The sequence below is a fragment of the Apostichopus japonicus genome, chromosome 16 (assembly GCF_037975245.1).
Source record: "Apostichopus japonicus isolate 1M-3 chromosome 16, ASM3797524v1, whole genome shotgun sequence".
In the NCBI taxonomy this organism is placed as follows: Eukaryota; Metazoa; Echinodermata; class Holothuroidea; order Aspidochirotida; family Stichopodidae; genus Apostichopus; species Apostichopus japonicus.
The window spans coordinates 26,612,181-26,632,194 of NC_092576.1; the positions used below are offsets into that span (position 1 = coordinate 26,612,181).

At 40.0% G+C, this 20,014-nt stretch overlaps 1 long non-coding RNA gene across 1 annotated transcript; it reads right to left on the reverse strand.

The window, feature by feature from the left end:
- Positions 1-211: 211 nt before the first annotated feature.
- LOC139982109 (uncharacterized) lies at positions 212-14,532 on the reverse strand. Its single transcript, XR_011797985.1, has 2 exons — positions 6,223-14,532; positions 212-5,173 (listed from the first exon to the last, which is right to left on the reverse strand). It is a non-coding gene; the product is annotated as an uncharacterized lncRNA (long non-coding RNA).
- Positions 14,533-20,014: the final 5,482 nt, after the last annotated feature.

Below are 20,014 nucleotides of genomic sequence, written 5' to 3' on the forward strand. Positions count from 1 at the left end.
TAAGTCGAATTTAAAACGTCATGAAAAGAGGGGAAAGTGTCATCCCAATCGAAGTAACAAACAAGAGGTGGATTTGGAAGACGTTCCCAGTTCAAGCAGTACAAATGAGGTGAGTTTTCGTTCTTCTATTTAATTTATTTAATTTAATTAATTTATTTCTATTACTTTTTATTTTTTATTTATTTATTTATTTTATATTATTTTTAATTGAATTTATTTTTTCTTTCTTTCTTTGAGGTAGAACAGTTCGTACCATCATTAAGAGCGGGAACTGTGTCGACACAAGCCTTACCACAAGCAGCACCAGACTTCGATCTCGACGAGGATCCTATACAGATACCATCTGCGATTCTCGAAGAATTGATGGAAGATTCTCCATTACAACATTTATATAGAAATAATTGGGGCGCCATCAGAACTCACCATCGAAGAAACAACCGTGTTCAAGATGTTTATAATTTTAGGTTAAGTACTTTAATATCAATCACAAATTCTCATATACGTTATTTAGTAGATTCTGTTTATCACGATCAAACCACACAATTTAAGTTAAATGCATCTTTTGGTTTTATGCTGCGCAACAAGTTGAGTGGTGAACTAAGATACTTTCACTCTTCTTTCAATAACCATAGACTGTTCGATCGACCTATTGTTGTCGGACAACGCAGTGATATCGATCGATGTATGTCTCTGTTAGAGCAGGTTGATGTCGAGCGGTATCTTTTAAATCAAAGACCAGAGTCTGTATGGGTGTTAGATCTAATCACCAACATGACCGTCTACGTTAATAAGTTAAGACCGTTTGCATTGGTAGGTGCCCCACCTCACAATCTTCCCCGAGAAATCGTAGATCATAGGTATATTTTATCGATGGCAGTGAACAAAAGAAGAAATTCACTCTACACAGATAATTTATGTTTTTTCAGATGTTTGGCTCATCATTTAAAGTCTGTCGGAATTAGTTCGGAAACACCAGTAGCCTTGTATAATCGATATCAAAATACCTTCGACGGGCAGACTACAAGTGCAAATGCTTTCGAAGGTGTTACTTTTCTAGAATTAGGTCAAATTGAGAAAATATTTGAATGTAACATATATGTATACGAGTTGAAATGTAGCACAAGTGGTTAGAGGACGAGGGGTACTTTGACTTTTCGTGACCTCAAATGGCTTGTGTCTCCGAAGTTTTGACACGGCGAACACCAACTCCGCGAAATAAATGTCAGCAAAATGGTGAGTAAATATGAGATAAATGTGTCAGGATTAACATTTAACCATAATCTTTAAAAGAATGACCTTTGCCATATTGTATTGCATTGGTTCGTTGTGTGTTCCGACTCAAAAACATTGAAATATCGTCCGTTGACCGCATTTTATCTGCCAACTTGGTACTCTTTGCGTACGTTAAATTAGTTTAATACAGGCAGTCACTGCTAATGATTACTAGTGGTATCATTGACTGATATTGATAAATTGTCACAATTTCTTACAAAGGAACTCTGTTTGAAGCCCGGACCAAAAGAGCGGTATAGTTGCACTTGCAGCCCTTACTGTTTGGTCGAGCTGGACATTGCTCACAGAAGTTAAGAGAAGTGGAATCTTCACATAGACCAAAACGGATATAAGGATGTGGAAATTTATTCCAAAAATATTAGTACTAAGTAGTACAGAGATGTCAGCTTCTGTACCCCCTTCAATCCCTTTGTTTTAAGGGGTATGACGTCATTTGTTATGAGGGGATGACGTCGTGATCATCCTTCATCATAAAGATGACCATAAGGGATGACGATAGGGATCATATACAGATTGCCAAAAGGGATGACGTAATTAAATTTGACATCCATGGAGTTGATGTTTAGTTGCAGGCTATTGATTGTTACATGTTTGAGTCTGGAGGAGATTAGAGCACCATGGATGTGGCTTGTTCGTGGATTAAGTTTAAAAATAAAAACGAGTTGAGATGTGGCGGCTCAGAATTGACTACAAGAAATCACTTCGCGGCTAGCGTATCAACAAAGCTATTTTTTTCTCTCCATTTTTACGATTCACGAACACCCCATACGGTGTAACTGACACAGAGACTGTTCCTTATCGTTCTTCTGTTTCGTGTGGGTGCGCGTGTTACCGATTCGGATACGACATGAGATATTGTATGTCCAATGTCCTAGATAGATAACGACAGATCAAGGCCAGAGAAGAAGCAACCGATGAAAACAGAGACAGGTTAGTTGTTAAGGTTTCACCTTTGGTAAAGATTATCTATAGAAGTTTTGGTGGTTGTGAAGACAACCGACAAACATCTGGTCCAAAGCAGACAGACCTTTATTTCTCTGGCCTTGTCGAGGAGACATCGTGTTTAAAAGCACCAGGTTTGAACACACATTATTCATTTCTTACTTTTCTTAATATGGCCAACATGCAATTATTATTTTATTACTATCATTATGCAAGTTTTATTTGCCACCCGTGGTAGAGTCGCAGTTGAATACCAGTGAGCTTGATATATTCGAGGAGAATGAAGAAGTACAACCTGAATGGCACTTACCGAATTTTAACCAGGACGGGGTGATGTTCTCACCCGAGAAGATTCGACGCCCTACCGAACTGAAACTCAACCTACCCCCCCCCCCCCTTTGGGTAAACCAGAACAAAAACTTGAAAAGGAATCGGTCACCAGATTTTCTTTGGGAGGTAAGCGACATGTTGTCGTTAAGGCTTTCCGTTATATAGCTTTTGTTAACATACGACAATATTTTACAAAGAATGGTCCGAAAGATATCTTTTTACCAGGGAAAAGGGGAATAAATGTACGTGCCTGTCACTGGGAAAAACTTTATGGTAAGAAACACGTCATTCACGCCGTAATTGATATCCATATGAACAAAACGCCGATGAAAAGAAGATCATCTTGGAGGACATTGTTTCTTGTGATCCAACGTTTTAAAAGTATTGTGTATGTGTGTATCAGAGAATATCACTATGACGACTAACAGATACCAGTGATAGCGGGCAAGAGAGGTCTCAATCTGAGAATTCCAGAATGGAACGAGCTTTACGAACAATTTCATGTTATCAATGACGCCGTACATAGAGTGAACCGAGAGACTGAACTAAGTAAATGTGGCTAGCAAGTGACAGCACATGTGACGTCATATATATGTACATACATGTTTTCTGGAACTTGCTGTGAACTTATACCACCTCTCCCCTCTTTACTTCTAAGACGAGATCACTGTTATCAATATTCAAAGAAACATCGTAGATTTCCTGTTCGCAGTCATAACCCTTGAAATTGGCCACAGGGGGTACAAAAGGAAAATGAAGCGATATATATTTAGGTGATGAATGCCAGAAGCAATGAAATGTGTTAACCTCCATGCATATCCAACAGGTAGAAGACAGGAAAAAAAAAGCTCCTGGGAGTAAGCTGTACATTCCATCAGGGGAACCGCAGAGAGAAGTGCCTCTGAGCTTCAGAAAAAGTGGTAAGATCTGAAGATTCTGGCCCAAAAAATATCAAAAAGCAAATCATGCAACAGGTAAACAGCAATTATTGGCATCCACATCCATCACGGTTTTCTTGACATATTATAATAATCGTTCATATCATTTTATTTCAGGTGGAGGGCCAGCAGCTGATTACAGCCCTGCTTATGAGGCTGTTTTAGAGGCAATGGCCCCCAGGTCACAGATGGGGTAAGTGCTCTAGGGAAAACAGAGGCAAACCCGTTGACTGCTATGAGTCATCACGGGTACAACTGATGTGATATTCATGTTAAAGACCCAATTTGAATGAGTACAAGAAGCCTTTAGTTTTTGGTGGGGGTTAAAGGTCATTTGTGATCACCAGAAGTCAATCACCAAGCGCTCCAATGTAATATTATACGTAATATTTTTTGGGCTACCCTTGATGAATTATTTTTGTACAGATAAAGGGAATAAAAAGTGAAAAATCCTTTCACAGAATTTTAAAGTATTTATCAATTATTCAATTGTAACTTCTTATTAAGAGGACGGATTCACCTGCACCATCAGAAATATCACTAATCAGGCAGTCAACCCTTTCCCCAACAGTTGTCCCTCTTCCCGAGTTGTCCCCAAAATAGCATAACCAAATGATACAGACCTCATCAGGACAGCCAAGGTGATGATGTAAAAGCAATCAATGGCTGCCTGTGTTGATGATCAGAGAGGAATTATCTGGATGAGCCAGCTGATTCAACTCGTCTGAATGGTGACATTTGTGAAGAAAAGGGCTGCTGCAGAGAGATGAGGTATAAGATCCAGTTTGTTGGCACAGGGCTCTCAATATCATGGTCATGTCAGCAAAGAACATGGTTCTGGTAAATAGTACTCACAACCCCTTTTAAAAAAAGATGTTTGCTCGAATAGATTTATGTTTTATCTGGGAACAGTTTCTTCAAGATGAAGCATTTCTGTAAAACTGTTGGGTTAGCCTCCATTTCAGAAGATACGTTTTACAGAGTGCAGAAATGGTATGCAGCCCCAGTGGTAGATACATACTGGACTAAGATGCAAATGAGTATTCTGGGGAGCATTGGGAGAGATGACGTTATTCTTGCTGGAGATGGTAGGAGCGACTCGCCAGGACATAGTGCCCAATACTGCAGTTCTGTTTTGACAGGAAAACAAGAAAAAGGTGCTGCATGTTGAAACGGTTCGATGTGACGGAGGCAGCAGGGAAGAGATTGGAGAAATTTGGGTTTGAACGGGGCTTGGACTTCTTGTTGTTCAGAATACGGGGAAATTAGTTGTCACAGGTGGACACCTTCAAATTTCACGAAAAAACCCAGGACGTGACACATTTACACGGTGTTTGAAATTTGGCATGGAGCGAAGAGAATTGGCATACCGGTAAATTTAGGTGGAGATGGGAGGAGCGACAGCCCAGGCCAGTCTGCCAAGTATGGTTCATACACCTTTCTTGGTAGTAATTTAGAATCCGTACCATCCGATGGGGTGAGCGTCGTTAAATAGGGCTTGGATACTTTGGGGGACTAAAAGAGTTTGGCGGTTTTAATGAAAATAGTACGGTAGCTTCAGCGCTTATGTCCCTTCATTGTCCCCATTTAACATCCCCTACACCATCAACCGTAATTCTCTCTGTTCTTTCTGTATTCCTCACTTGTTTGCTCGGATGAGACCTACACATCTATGAGAAGAGAAGGAAGAACATGATTAAAAACATGAGAAAAACATAACAGTAATCGAACCCGGGATTGTTAGGATGCGAATTAATAATAGCGCATACTCCTAACCGATGAGGCTGAGAGCCGGATGAAAATTTGGCGTTTGGAAGAAAAATTGAAACCTCAACTTTTCCTTTATTACAATATTTGCATATTCATTGCCATATAACAAAAGCAAAATAATGAATATGAAATACGATCATGAATATATAACAAATATGTAATAAATAACATGAATAAGAGCACAATTAAGAGCAAATAATGAATATGTAATAACTTATGTTGAATAAACATCCTTATTGACAACTAATTCCATTGAAACGTCTTCTTTTCTGATGGTCTACTGCAGTAAGACTTCAGCAGGTGCTTATACCCCACTAATCCTGCAGCAGCTCTGTTTAAAGACACACCTTAGCCTTAAAGTTGTAGCCAAGTTTGTAACTGATAAAATGGCAGAAGTTCCATCCACCTCTTAGAATTCCAGCTATAGTCGTTCTCTAGCAAATACAAACAAGCCAATGACATATGACAGACTCAACGAAGATGTATTGAAGGACAAGCTGACAACTTTAACTTGGTTAATGTTCAAGGGAGTGATTATGAAAGACTCGGAATGCTCCATTTGTGGCGGCAAAATGAAGATAGAAGCCATCTCTGGGCAAAAGGCAACGAGTGACGGCTACAGGTAATAACAATTTGTCGTCATATGTTCTAATTATCTTATTCAAGAGACATAATGTCAACCTTGATAATTATTTCTGTTAATCCATATCCCGCTTACTATCTCTCTCCCACATTGATGTGATCACTCCCTAACTCCACCTCCCGTTCTTCTATCTCCTAACCCTATTCCCTACTTCTTAACCGCCTACTCCCTTCTTTGTAACCCAACTCCTTCCCCCTATGGACCTTCCTAACCTCTATTTACTTATGTCAAAATCTCTCTTCACGTACATAGATGGAGATGTCCGCGAGAAAAAAAAAACTCCTGGTTCGAGGAGGCCAACCTGACCATTAAAGAGCTCCTCCAATTCACGTACTGGTGGAGTCGTTAAGTATCCCAGGATTTCCTGGAGCACGAGCTGGGGCTTTCTTCTGCAACATGTGTGGACTGGTCGTAAGTCTGCGAAGCCGTGATCATGAACACAGATAGGTTGAAGCGGCATCCATGTAGAGATCGATGAGAGCAAGTTTGGCAAACGCAAGTATAATAGGGGAAGAAACCAAGACGGACAGTGAGTTTTTTGAGGCAGAGAGTTGGAAGACGGGCAAAATGTTTATGGTGCCAGTGGAGAAAAGAGATGAGAATAGCCTTATAACACTCATAAAAAAGTCCACATGGACTGCTGGAAGGCCTGTGATTGCCTGAGTAAAGAGGGGTATACTCATCTGAAGGTCAATCATTCTGTGGAATTCGTCAACGCAGAAACAGGAGCGTGTACCAACCACATAGGGAATGAATGGATGCACGAAGCATTCCCATATGAATGACTACTTGGCAGAACATCTGTGGCGTTCGAAAGTAAAGCATGAAGGTCTGGACCATTTCATTCAGTTCCTGTATTCCGTTTCTCCTGTTTTACAATAGCACGTGGCACAGTCCGTACGTTCAGAAGCCCGTTTAGGAACCCTTTAATTCATTTTGAACTCATTTTTTACTTCAATCAAGCGAATCATTGACGCGGTGCACCTATTGACTGATTTGTTATGCTCTTAAGTTCTAATAATGTTGTATTTGATTATTTTTATTGTCGTGTTAACTTTTTACATTTTATTAATATTGAGCTTTACGCTAACCGAGTATACCCTTTAATGTTAAATAATAAAATGACTAAAGACTGTTATTCTGTGGCTCATTGTATTCATTTTGAACACTACCCCTTAAAATAATACAAAAAATAAAGGCTGTCATTTGGAACTGGAATTTCCAATTAATTGTTCCTGAACTGAACAATACTGTTATTATATTATTCAAACGAAGGCGAGGTTCGAAATCAAATTTGACCAATAAAAGTGGGCGGAGCATGAGTACAAATATGAAAACTGTTATAACTCTGTCATTCCTCAAGGTATTTTATAAATGTTGGTCTCTCCAGGAGATGCGTTTTCGTCTATTTGGAAGAAAACTTGACTGATTTGTGTGGGTGTTTAGGCATTTTCCTACAAAAACCCCGAAAAACAAAATGGGAGCCTACTTTTCATAACATTTGCAAATAATTCTGTGTGTTTATTGTCTTTCCCAGATTCCAAATTTTGTGACCTATCCATCAAAGTAAACTTCCTAATAGACAATATGACCCTATTATACTAAAAATCAGCTCTATCTGAGATGCACTCCCATAATATTAATTACATGTAAAAACCATATGCTCAATTAAAAACCAATGAGATTTAGGAGAGAATTGATATAAATATGTAATGTTTTTCAGTACGGTTTTGACCATGAAACTCTTCCTGTGAACACTTATATTTCCACAGACCAGATGATGGGAACAGCAGACTGGGAGGTTTCTTAATTTGATAGGAGTTCATGTGACCAAATGCTGCAAGATCAGTTACTTCATCCACATTCAGATGAAGCTACCCTGTCTGATGAAATTTACGATGCAAAGTACATACGATGCAAAATTACACCATCTGTAAAAGACGAATGGCAGGCTCACCGGAGCAGTCTATTTAAATCTCTAAGGAGAAGCAATTATGTGTTGCATGTGATAGGAGAACGCATTGCGCCCGATATTGTACATATAGTTTCATGGATACAAGTGGTTACAAATTTTGCATGTAGATGCTGTTCACGTTCGTGAAACAGGTGGTAACAGTACAAACATGGAAAGACTATCATCTGAAAGGAGGCTAGATTATTTAACGACAATTGTAAATGTTACTGAGGTTTGAACTGATGCCCATATCCAGACCACAGCACTCATCAAAAATTGTGAGAAATATTTAATTGTAGAGCATGCATTGATGTATCTAAAATAAAGTATGTGGACACTGAAACCCTGACATTCATTTGGTTTCTGTATTTTTGAAGACACCTATGCCTAACCAACCAACACTGAAATGTTCAGCAAGAGCATACCATTCTGTAAGCGGTGAAATATGCTAGGCCATGGCCCTATATTCTGTTGGACTTCCAATATGATAATATGCCTAGGGTATGGTACCAAGTCCAATTTGCATAGGCCTAGTTACATTTACTACATTGGTCCAAGTAGACTGGGGCATATCAAAAACAACCCATCAGTCTTCCGTTATTTGTCTTTTATAAAAATGACATTAAAGTTTATCCTCCGAAGATAACAATCCAACCATAACTTTCACTTTTACACAGTTGCATGGCTTTTTTTGTGTGGAAATGTGCGCAATTAAAAAACCTTACAGATATAAAAAAAAAAAAAACATGAAAAAAGGTGGTAGCCTACGTGATGTGCTAAGCCAAAAAATTTGGTCTAATTTTGATAGTTTACAAGTTTACCATAAGCATTGTTCATCTTGTTACAATTTGGTAGTTGCCAAATTCGCACTCTTCACTGAAAACCATAACTATGAAAGATGCATGTATCCAAAATCCATCAATTAATAAACCTAGCTTAGCCTCATAACAATTTGATTGGCCGAAAAATATGAAGTGAATATATATTGTATGCTATACTAAATTAGATATTGACAATGTTTTCATGTTCAAATAGGTGTAAGATGAGGTATAAAACCTTCCACATTAATTTCTATTACTTTCATTAACTTCTTAATATCTTGCTATAGTTATTATCACTACTAACATCGTACTGCCGCCACTGGTTATGTTTGCTCTCCATCTCTACTGTATTAGACCATATAAATATCTAATTTAGCTTTTAAACAGTTTGTACTACACTGTAGTTCTACTATGCAGGCCGTGAATTTGCAATAGCTGCATGATTGTTTTTTTAAAGAATAATTCGAAGTCCTGTTCTACCTGTAGCAAAGAGAACAATATGCAAACAGTGCTGATTTGTGTTTGCACCATTATTTACCTGAGAATCTGAGGTTAAACTTAAGCAATGAAACAAAACTTGCTTGTATATGATCCATTTACAAATGATAGTCCCCGAGTTTCAATGATCAGTTCGTATTAATGTTAGCTAGGCTTAACAATTATTTTGGGGAGGCAGATTTAGGGGGCAAGCAAAATTCTGGAAATCAAATGGAGATTTATTTCAAACGTTACCTCCCCAGATTAACCTCTACCAAAGTTGTGTATGTTTTCATAGCTGGTTTTTCATATCATTAGTTTACAGGAAATACAGACACACAGCATACAGACATCTTGTACGGATGTGCTGGAAGTTTTTAGGGAAGGCGGTTCCGTGTTGTTCTCCTGAGCGGTAAGGAGGATTCGAGATGCTTTTCCATCTGAACGGTATGAATGGTGTAAACTACCGAGAATGTGGACTGTGTATGCCAAGTCAAAGTATCATTTCTGCAGTTTTATTGAGTTTTGGCTGAATGGTTAACATTTTGGAATTCCAGCATACATTTTTCTGGTTCATGAAATAAACTACATCTTGGATGAAGTTTGTCATTGTTCGATTGACCTCGATGATTATACAATATCTCTTCAGAAGTTTTCAAAAGCCACCAATACCCACCCCTTCAATTTTGGCAATTACATAAACAATAATAAATGTTTTATATTTATTATCTTTTGTAGGGAAAGCCGTGACTTCTATAAGCCTGCCAACAGAACCTCTATGATTGAAATGTGAAATATACTAGCCTAAAATAGAATAACAGTTTCAATGGAGTAGCTTAAAACAAAGTCAATAAGATTTTATTAATAAAAGTAATTAAAGATGAATCTGAAAGTATTCATAAATCCATGGAGTGTCAACGTCAGATGATAATAAATGTGACAAAAAATAAACATTATATCCCATGCGGGAAAGAAGCAGCAAATTTCAGTCGATTCATTTCGATAAAAAAGATTAAAAAAATGTACAACACGTTTCAACACCAAATTCGCATAGAAATAGTATTAAGTTAGCATGAAATTTATATTTATGAAGTCTAAGCTCGAGGAATGCTTATTTAGTTAGTTGATTGCTCCCCCACTACAATGAACAAAAATTAAAAATTGGGTGGCCATCAACCACTGCAGCAAAGCTTTGATGAGCCAGGCAAAAGGTGGGATTGAACCCGGAAGTTCTTGAGATAGTGTTTACAAGCCGAGGCATCACACAAACGCGCACGCCATCACCGTCGCATAGATCCTTCGGCAAGTGACGGCTTTTGAAATCTGCTTCGGTGTTTTTTTTATGGCTGCCTCTTTATTTGGATGAACATCAGAGCTTGCAAGTGGTGGTTGGCTCTTCTCTGACATGAACAGGACACTTCTCTCCTGGAGTACCACTTCTGCAGAAGTTGTGCTTTTTACGTAAATCGCCATGGGGATACAAAACGTCACGGCCAAACGGCACTACCGAACCATCCCATTCTTGCAAACGAAACTCAGGTCAAGCGAGCCAAAAAAGTACATACGCCCAGCGACCTGCATAGACAAACCGCCCAATCACCCACTCAAACATCCCCAATTTTTTTTGTATTACTTCTCTCTACTAGGTAATTGAAAAATACTTCATGCATGAGATGATTTGTCTGACTTTGAGGAGCCTCAAAATCTACATCAGTCTGTGGATGTTTCCAAGGGCTTTGAAACGGTATTGGATGCTTTTGTTGATTACAGATGATTGAAACCAATAAAATTAAGCTGGTATGATACTGGTTCACATTTTCACAGTTAAACAATGAAAATAAAGTGGTTGTTTGGACCCACTCTTTACAATTGTACAGAACATTGAAAATTTGTATTAGCGCTTTTTTTACGTGCTAAGAAAACGGACACGGACCAAAGGTCAACAGAACCAAAACCAATTCTAGTCTGTAATACAACAACTGAAACCCATCAATCTCTCACTAACGTAGCGTTTAACGTAATAATTTTTATTTCTGTAGGTTTCTGCACTCTCAGTATCATGCAAAACGAAGGATATCATTTTGCCGAAGTGAGTCTACAGACGCTCCAAGAAGTGCAAGCTAGTTTAGATATGAAAACAAAAGGTAACTGCCCAAAAATATATGTTCACATTGATGTACAACCATGACAAAGAACCATTATAGTATCAAATGCATTTTTCTAGGAATTAGTTTTTCATGTTGTGTATTAAAGAAAACCTAAGAAGGCCTTACAGACTCATATGATTTCCTGAGCTTAACCTTCTTAGCCGCAAAAGTTGCATATGAGAAACTGGTAAGATATATAATTTTGCAAACATCACAAACTGCACTTAAAAGTGGAAATAATATATCATTACAAACCACTTTTTCTTTTTATATGTAAATGAATAACATTGATTACAAGTATTAGCTAAGGGATCTTTTAAAATGGGGGGGGGGGGGATGTATTGTCACAGTAGTATAGTTACTGACCTTACAATTTTTTTATTCACAAACCCACAAACTTAAACTTTGGAACATGCTCTGCTGGATATGACAGGAGTACAGTACCAGACTGCTTCAGTACATTGTTCCCTTTTGAAGCCACCGCCATGATCATTACCAATAAAGACATATATTTCTTCTTCATATCAGTCTGAAACAACAATGTGTTTAACTAGGCACATGACCTTATAATTTAGTGAACAAAAGTAATAGACCATCTTTTGACTGAAAAAGTGACTATAAAACTATTCCATAACATAATTGTTTACTTTCGTATTTTTCAGTTATGGTGAGACAACTGCAATATGGGCCGAGGAAAAATTCCTTGTATTTAAGAAGCTGTGTGTTTGAAGTGCACAGGGCCATCAGTTGGAGTAGTGAAGAGTGTGAATGGTTCCATTGTCATGGGTGCAGAAATGCCTGTCATGCAACTTTCAAAGAACATGGCACAGTCAGCCTTGCTAAAAAGACATGCCAGCTGAGAACCTGTGCGTTTCATCCTGTGTGCTCTTTGGGGGTGCAAGTCCAACCAAAACACTAAGAGTATGCAGACACTTGCGCATGAGTTCGTTTTTCTTTGCACGTAAAAAGCACACAGGGCACTTTTAATCATTCTAAAATTATCTAAAGCTATAGTAAGATGCTGTTATTTTGTTTCAATTTCTTTACACAGAAAAATGAGGTAAACAATAGCTTGAAACGGTCCTTTGTGCCTTGAGGGTGTTCAAGCTGAGCCGGGCTCAAACATCAAAGTACAAGCTCTGGTAACAGACAGGCACAGCCAGGTCCAGAAGTGGGTTACAGAACCGCTGCCAGAAATAAAACACTACTATGACGTTTGGCACATGATGAAATGTAAGTAAGCAGGAACAGCACTATCGGGATTGTGTGATGAGTGAGAATGAAGCTGATGCCTTTTGTGATACTGTAGAGGTATGTGGAAGTATGCTAGTAGCTTATGCTCGTTATGTAATCACCTATTGTGAGTATGCTAGTTATGCTAGTAGCCTATGCTAGTTATGTAATCACCTTATGTTCTCATGCCTTGTTGTAATGGCTAGATTGAATGCTGGGGGGGGGGGGGGGGGTTACTAGAAAGAGTACACTGGGTGTGGTACATGGAAAATACAAGCAGTTCAGCTCAGACATCGGTTGTGTAGTGTTCTCTTTGACTGTCTCGAGTCTATCTCTTACCCAACCCATACAATACCATGGAGCTATAAACAAGTAGAAACCCACTTTCAAGTATCATTGTAACCGAAAAAGTTTTATCGCCATAAGTAAACATGCCTCAGGGCACAAACTCGAGTAAAGCCATCATCAGCTATTACGTAATCCTGGTACAAAGGTCATTTCGTATATAGCGTCCCTCACAACATAAAAACAGACACTCCGATCCTAACGTGTATGTAATTGAAATAGTATACACAGTAATCATATATGTTACGTTACGCGTACCTGTGTGAATTTCGATCGGAATATATCTTTCATTTCTCACCGAATCATGAGAAGATTCGTACTTAATAATTAATTGTTTATCTCAGCATATATTTCATCGCAATATATGAACAAGTAATGGCGAAATAGGTACTTTTAGTCAAGTATTTTCCGATAAAACTTTTCTTCGTTCGTTAGGCAAATAACGTAAGCCCTGTTAATGCATTAAGAACCTAGTGTTATAAATTAACAAATTTAATATAACACGAAACATGACTGCCAAATTCATGTGAGCTGTGTAGTGTTGAAAGATAATCTCGACGGAGGATTGGAAATGTTCATGCTACAGCATCTAGTTGAATTTACAATGAAGCTGATGATTGAAGAGTTTGAGAGGCTGGATGTTCCAGACGACATAAATTTGGTTACAGTAAAGCCTGGGTGGAAAAACAAAATAGAGGTGGATTACTCTTAGTTAATGTTAATATTTTATGTTTTTCAAGACTGGAATTTCAGACAAAGCAAATTTTAAACATGAAGACCTTGCTTATTTTGAAAAATAAAAACGTGAAAGACCATCTCCTGCAAAAACTTCTGCAACACAAGCCAGTTCAGAATCGGTGGGCAGATATTAAAGGATTGTTAAACGAGGACTTACGTGGGCAGTTGCTTCAAATTTCATACGTTTGTTTATTAGGTCAAATTAAGAGTAAATGCTTTTGTTAGAACGTACAGGGAAAGTTATGTTGTAAACTTTCAAGCTTATAACAAGTTTACTTTAGTTCAGAGAAATATAGTGGAACTAGTTTAAACTTTGTTGTGATTATTTGTTTCCTTGTAAATTTTATTGATGAAGGTCAAAGGTGACACATGCTTTCTCTTCAACACCACCTACTGTAGGTCTGGTAGGTAGGACACCATCCGCTCTAAATTGGACTATGTCAGCATCGCCGAAGTGACACCCACAAAACTCACCTCGCGTGGAGTGCGGACGTGTTTTCGGCTGCTCTCCACTTTTCGTTGACCACACCTTTGTGTTTTAACGTTGGCCTTTCATTAGTTTGCAGTTAGTGTTAGTGTAGTTTGTGTTTTGGGTTTGTTTTCGTTTTGGTTTTTGTATAGGTGCGTGGCTTTGCCACACCCCTAGCTGTCATGGCGGCTCGCCGTGACAGCAAAATCGTATTGTTGAGTTTTTCGGGGGAGGCTAAGGTCGTCCCCGGACAAGTTTTTTCAGTTTTGCGTTCTGTTGGTTTAAAAGTCCCTGGAGAGGTTGATGCGCTTCAGCGTAAACCTATCCGGGGTATGAATTGTTTTGATGTTCGTTTTACCCTCGGAGGCTGCCCGCGTCCGAGGCGTCCATGTGTTGGAGGGAATCGAGGGACTGAAGGTCACACCGTATGACAGTTCGGTGTGGGTGACAGTCCTCCATCTCCCTCTGGACATGTCTGAACAGGTTGTTGTGCGGACACTGGGGCGTTTTGGGAAAGTGACCGGCTACGAGGAGCCGGAATTCCTTGAATGTAAAGGTGTCAAGACCGGGACTAGACGAGTTAGAATCGAACTCAAGTCCGATATCCCCTCTACCTTGTGGGCTAATGGGCACAGGGCCCACACTGCATATCCGGGCCAGCCTCGCACTTGTTGGAGGTGTGGGCTGGAAGGGCATGAGACCAGGTTGTGCCCGAACAAGCGGTGTAGCCGCTGTTTACAGGTTGGGCATACCCTGGCCGAGTGTAAAGGGGATATCGTGTGTAACTCGTGTGGGAAAACGGGCCATCTGGCCCGTTTATGCCCAGACCGCTCATACGCCGCGAGAGTGGCTACGGGCGTGTTCGAAGCGGTCCCCGTCCCGGCCTCTGACACCGTACCACCTGATGCTCCTGTCATCGCCCCAGTGTCCGACACTAGCGCCCCGGTGGAGGCTTTGTTCCCCCTTTCGTGTCCGACCTCTCCCCTGATCGAACTTGCCGAGACTGCCAGCCTGCCTGCCCACTGAGGCAGAGCAGGACAACACGGCGGAGATGGTACTAACGGAGTGGCATGCGGCGCAGGATGCCGCTTGTACTGGTTTACCGGTAGCTTCGCCCGCTATCGGTGATACTAGTTGGGCCCCGAGTCAACCGGCCCAAGAGACATTGAGTGGCCCAGAATCTGACTCGCCAATGGAGGACTGCACTACAGCCTTATTAGTTGTGGCTAAGGAGTCCTCCGATTGGTTTGATGAGACGAAACAGGCCACTGATCTCATTAACTCGAGTGGCCCTTCCACCCTACCCGCAGCCGCTTCCGTTATACCGGACACGATGGTCGCTAGTGGACCTCCTGTTCCTAACAGGGAGGTCCACTCGATCAATGACGAGAAGCTAAGAACTCTGCTCCCTCGTAAGAAAAGGGGGAACACTGCCAGGGGCCTGAAAAGACCGATATTGGGGAAACTTCGCAGGTAATGCGCAGGCCTGTTGTCTACCATCGGGACGGCGTACCCCGGATGAAGTTTTGGAGTGGGTTATTTTTCAGGTGTGTGGGGGGGGGGGGGTTGTGTGGTCGTTACATAATATGGGTTTGGGGGGTTCTGTTTGTGGTTTGGAGTTGGCTTTTTGGGGCTGGTTTGTGTAGCGTTATTGTTTTGGTTCTGTTGGCCTTTGGGTCCGTGTCCATTTCATGTCACGTTGAACGGTACATTGAATACATTTGTGGGTGACTGAGAGATTTCTGTTTGTGGGATTTCAGTTGGGTTTATGGTGGTTGTTAAACAGACTGGAATTGTTTTTGGTTTTGTTGACCTTTGGTCCGTGTCCGTTTTTTCTTTGCACGTAAAAAGCACCTCGCAATATTTACACTTTTCACATATCCATTGGACTCATGTATATTAGGGATTTATACTGTGTCCCAAATGTCTCACCAGTGCTTTTTACGTGACCCGCCATGCGGGATATAAAACGTCACGGCCAAACGGCACTACCGAACCATCCCATTCTGAAAAACGAAACTCAGGTCAAGCGAGCCAATAAAACATATGCCCGCCGACCAGTTGCAGGTTGTTGCAGTCACAGACATTAAGAAGTATGTACCTTTGCGCCAAAAAAAGCGACAACGTTAAGGTTCCAGAAATCTTTTAGGGACGGAGGAAACCCCAGGTGCAAACTGGACAATTCATGCTATTCGGATATTGTCAAGAACTGGTAAGTACAGTTATAAAGAATTACTTGACTATTTCTGTTTAACTGTAATGGTTTCTGATTAACTTGAAACAACAAAAAGAAAGTAAGTCAAACAACAAAAAGAAAGTTAAAAAAGATTATCAATTCTTGGTGGCAACAGATTGAAGGAGCGTGTTAAAAGAATCCTGGGTGATGTATCGTACAATGCATTTGCTACCAAACTGAACTGGACAGGTACGACTGGGAAAACAGCCTTTGAGGAAGCTAAATATGTAGCACGTAATTGAGAGTGAGTTTGTGTAATTTTTGTTTACACCAGCGGTGAAAAGAACTTAAGAGTTGTTCGACATGCTGGTGCCAACGGACGTGCGTGTTTACGCAAACAACCGACTCAACCGGAAGAGGGAGATGCTCCTGCATGGACTGGAAGACTGGGCGGAGTACCATCTGTACAACCGATGCCGGTATTTTCAACGGCAGCTCCGAACATCTGGAGCATACCTCATGTACGAGTTTGAGGTCAAGTTTAGACGCTGGTTTAACGACGATGCGGACGAAGCCTACGAGTTTGAGTAACTTTTAGTGTCAATAAGTGTGGTGAAAAGTTAAGGCTACGGCATGTCATGTTTGGGGTTGATGGTTCTTGACCACTACAGTTCTTGGCCTCGTAAAAAGCAAACTTACAAACTTAGTGTGGTGAATAATTAAGGCTTGGGCGTGTCATGTTCGGGGTTCATGATTGTTTCAACGCGTCCCCTCACCACTTTAAAAATAAATAAATAAAATTACAGTTCTTTGCCTCGTAAAAACAAACTTAGAAACTTAGTGTGGTGAAAAGTTAAGGCTACGGCATGTCATCTTTAGGGTTCATGATTCTTGAACGCGTCCCCCCACACTTCATATCAAAATTAATAAAAACATTAATTACAATATTAATATAATCCCTTAACAATAAAGTGTCATACACCGTCGTTATTACTACTGTCAAGGCTTTTCAATGTATGACTGAGATCAAGTATGTTGTACAACCTTATGGTACAGTTGTCAAATTCCTACAAAATTAGTAATAGTACATGATCTCCAAAATACATGCATTCAAGTTGTTGTGAGTTGACCAATGACCAACTTTGAAGAAAGGGGGTTGATAATTTTGCACAATGTTCCATGATTCATAATTTAACTTTTTTTGGGGAGCGGCATATTTTTGGGCCACTTTCCAACTAGTTTGAAAATACAACGGTGCAATGTACAGTACTAATTTAATTAATAGTTACGTTTCTCGTCATAGAAAGAATTCTGGTTTTCGTTATCAAAAAAGAAGGTCCACTTGTATTCTTTTTTTACAAAAATACCTAACCATATCCAAATGTTCTTTTTTATTGGGGGGGGGGGGGGTCGGGACGATAAAACTGGCTATGAAAAGATATCACATCTTCTTTACTCTTTTCCTTAAAAGAAATGTCGCAACAGCTATCGAATGGAGCTGGAATGTTTAAAGGGGAACTTCCTGGGTATCTCGTGTGGGCCTCAACCTTGGGACTATAATAACAGACCGGTACAGTCAAGTAACGAAATGGATTAGAGAAGAGTTGAGCGAGAAATCTGGAGTGGTGCATTACTTTGATGTTTGGCATATATCCAAAGGTACCCTGAGCATAGCACAGTGTTATTTATTTCATTATACTGTGCGATACCTGCTGACATGATGGACAGGAGTATATTCTATCAAGTATTTTATGCCACTCAATGTTCCGTCGGCTATCTATTTCTAACTTTCAGCTGATTTGTTTGGAATTCCTAGAAGGGCGTATGTAAGGAGACCGCGATAACCGCAACTTTTCCTGCATAAGGGCTGCTGATGCAAAGAGTGACTGTGAGTTCATATACCACTGGACAAGGAGTATTGTCAACCATGTGTATCTGCCTCATCAACCCCTGATGGAAATGGTGATGTAATGGCTGTCAAGTTCTCATCAATCTTGGAACCACATCATGGACATTGACAACCACAACGACGAGCATTTTCCAGCCTCTGAGCATCCTCCTGTAGCTGATGCAGAGCGACAGAGAGCTTGGGTTCCAATTGGTAAGCGACCTGTTTTACCTCACTATGTAATTTAGCCATTTATTACCAGTCAGTCTCATTAAAGCTAACATTTAGATACTAAGGAAGTTTTTTAAAAGTTTTATAGAGTATGAAAGCATGCATTTCATAATCAGTGAACTAGTTTTCTTCATGTTGGTTGTTCTCTCCCATCAATGAAATCAACTCAACATTGTAATAAGTATCAATAAGTAACATTGTAATAGTAATAAGTATTGTAATTTCGTTTGTTGCTGTTTGTCTCAGATACAAAAGCTGCAGAGGCGCTACTAAGGATTCTACATTCCCCTTACCTAACCGGAACCATGAAAATGATGTCACCATTTCATCAAACCTCCAACGTTGAAACTTACCATTCCATCATTAACCACTTTGCCCCAAAGCTGCTGGAATATAGCTACCAAAGCATGCTTATCCGCTGTGGAATTTGATATTCTTTTATTCCTTACAAGTAAAGTGCAGAGCTGGAATAGGGTCTTGCAAACGGAGTAAAATTCACAGCATTGGTCGTAAACACCTCCAAGGGTACACCACTGATGTACTATTGTAATACTACTTAAAGAGAATTCTTGTTTCTTCGAGAGGCATAAGCCGTAGTCTTTTTACTCCTTCCCATACAGATTGCATCTTGCTGCAATGCATTTCAATAAAAATGCTGGACGATCCCAGAGAAAGAAGAAAAATGGGACCCTGCGGTGGTCAATCAGGTTTCCAAGGGGGACTATGTGCTGAACAAGGTCTTGGAGCAGCCTACTTTTGGTATGAACTATGCCGTGTTTGCTATGATTGCTATCTGAAATCAGTAGTGAGCTCTGTAAAATGGTACTGCCATGTTATGGTGAAGCAGGGAGGAGGGTGTTTGGCTGGGGTTGGAGAGGGGAAAGTTTCAGCTCAAGTGGAAGAAAAGTCATGCCAAAGCAAACAGATTTGCCTTTGATCATCACATTCCATAGAACGAATGGGGAATGTGAAGGGGTTACTGATAAAGAAATGATTTCAGTTATCCCTACGCTTCCTCCTGTCCATGAAATATCATCTACCGCCTCTATACAACAACACAGAAACCAGGATATCATAGGAAGGATCAACGAAGGAACTTCGACTTCTGGACTCTCTGCACAAGCGCCACCAGGACAAAGCGGAGAAGGGCCGTAAACGATTTGATCTTATAGAAGAAGAAAACATTGACCCTTCATCTGAACATGATACCAGTCAAGACACTTTCAGGAACATGTGAATCTTATAGTATTGATAAAATTACTTTCAAATATGATGACAAAGTCGGAATTCATAATTTCTAATATATCACCTGACAATAAGGTTGGCATTGTTATTACATCAGAACAAATAGATACACTTATTGCTTTACTGTTGATGTGTATAAAATTATGGGCGAACAAAATTCAGAAGGCTTTACAGTCCAATCGGGAATTATATCTAGACAGTGAACTTAGGCTGAATTTGATCCATTTCAAAATGCCTTCAGGTGGGGGTTGGATCTAACCGGTATAAAATTACAGGTGGGCAATCAATTGATAACTGTTTTCATTGTAGCAAAGCAATGAATCATTTCCATTCCACGGGAACGATGAACTTTGTTGCGCTCGAGCTGTAGTGAC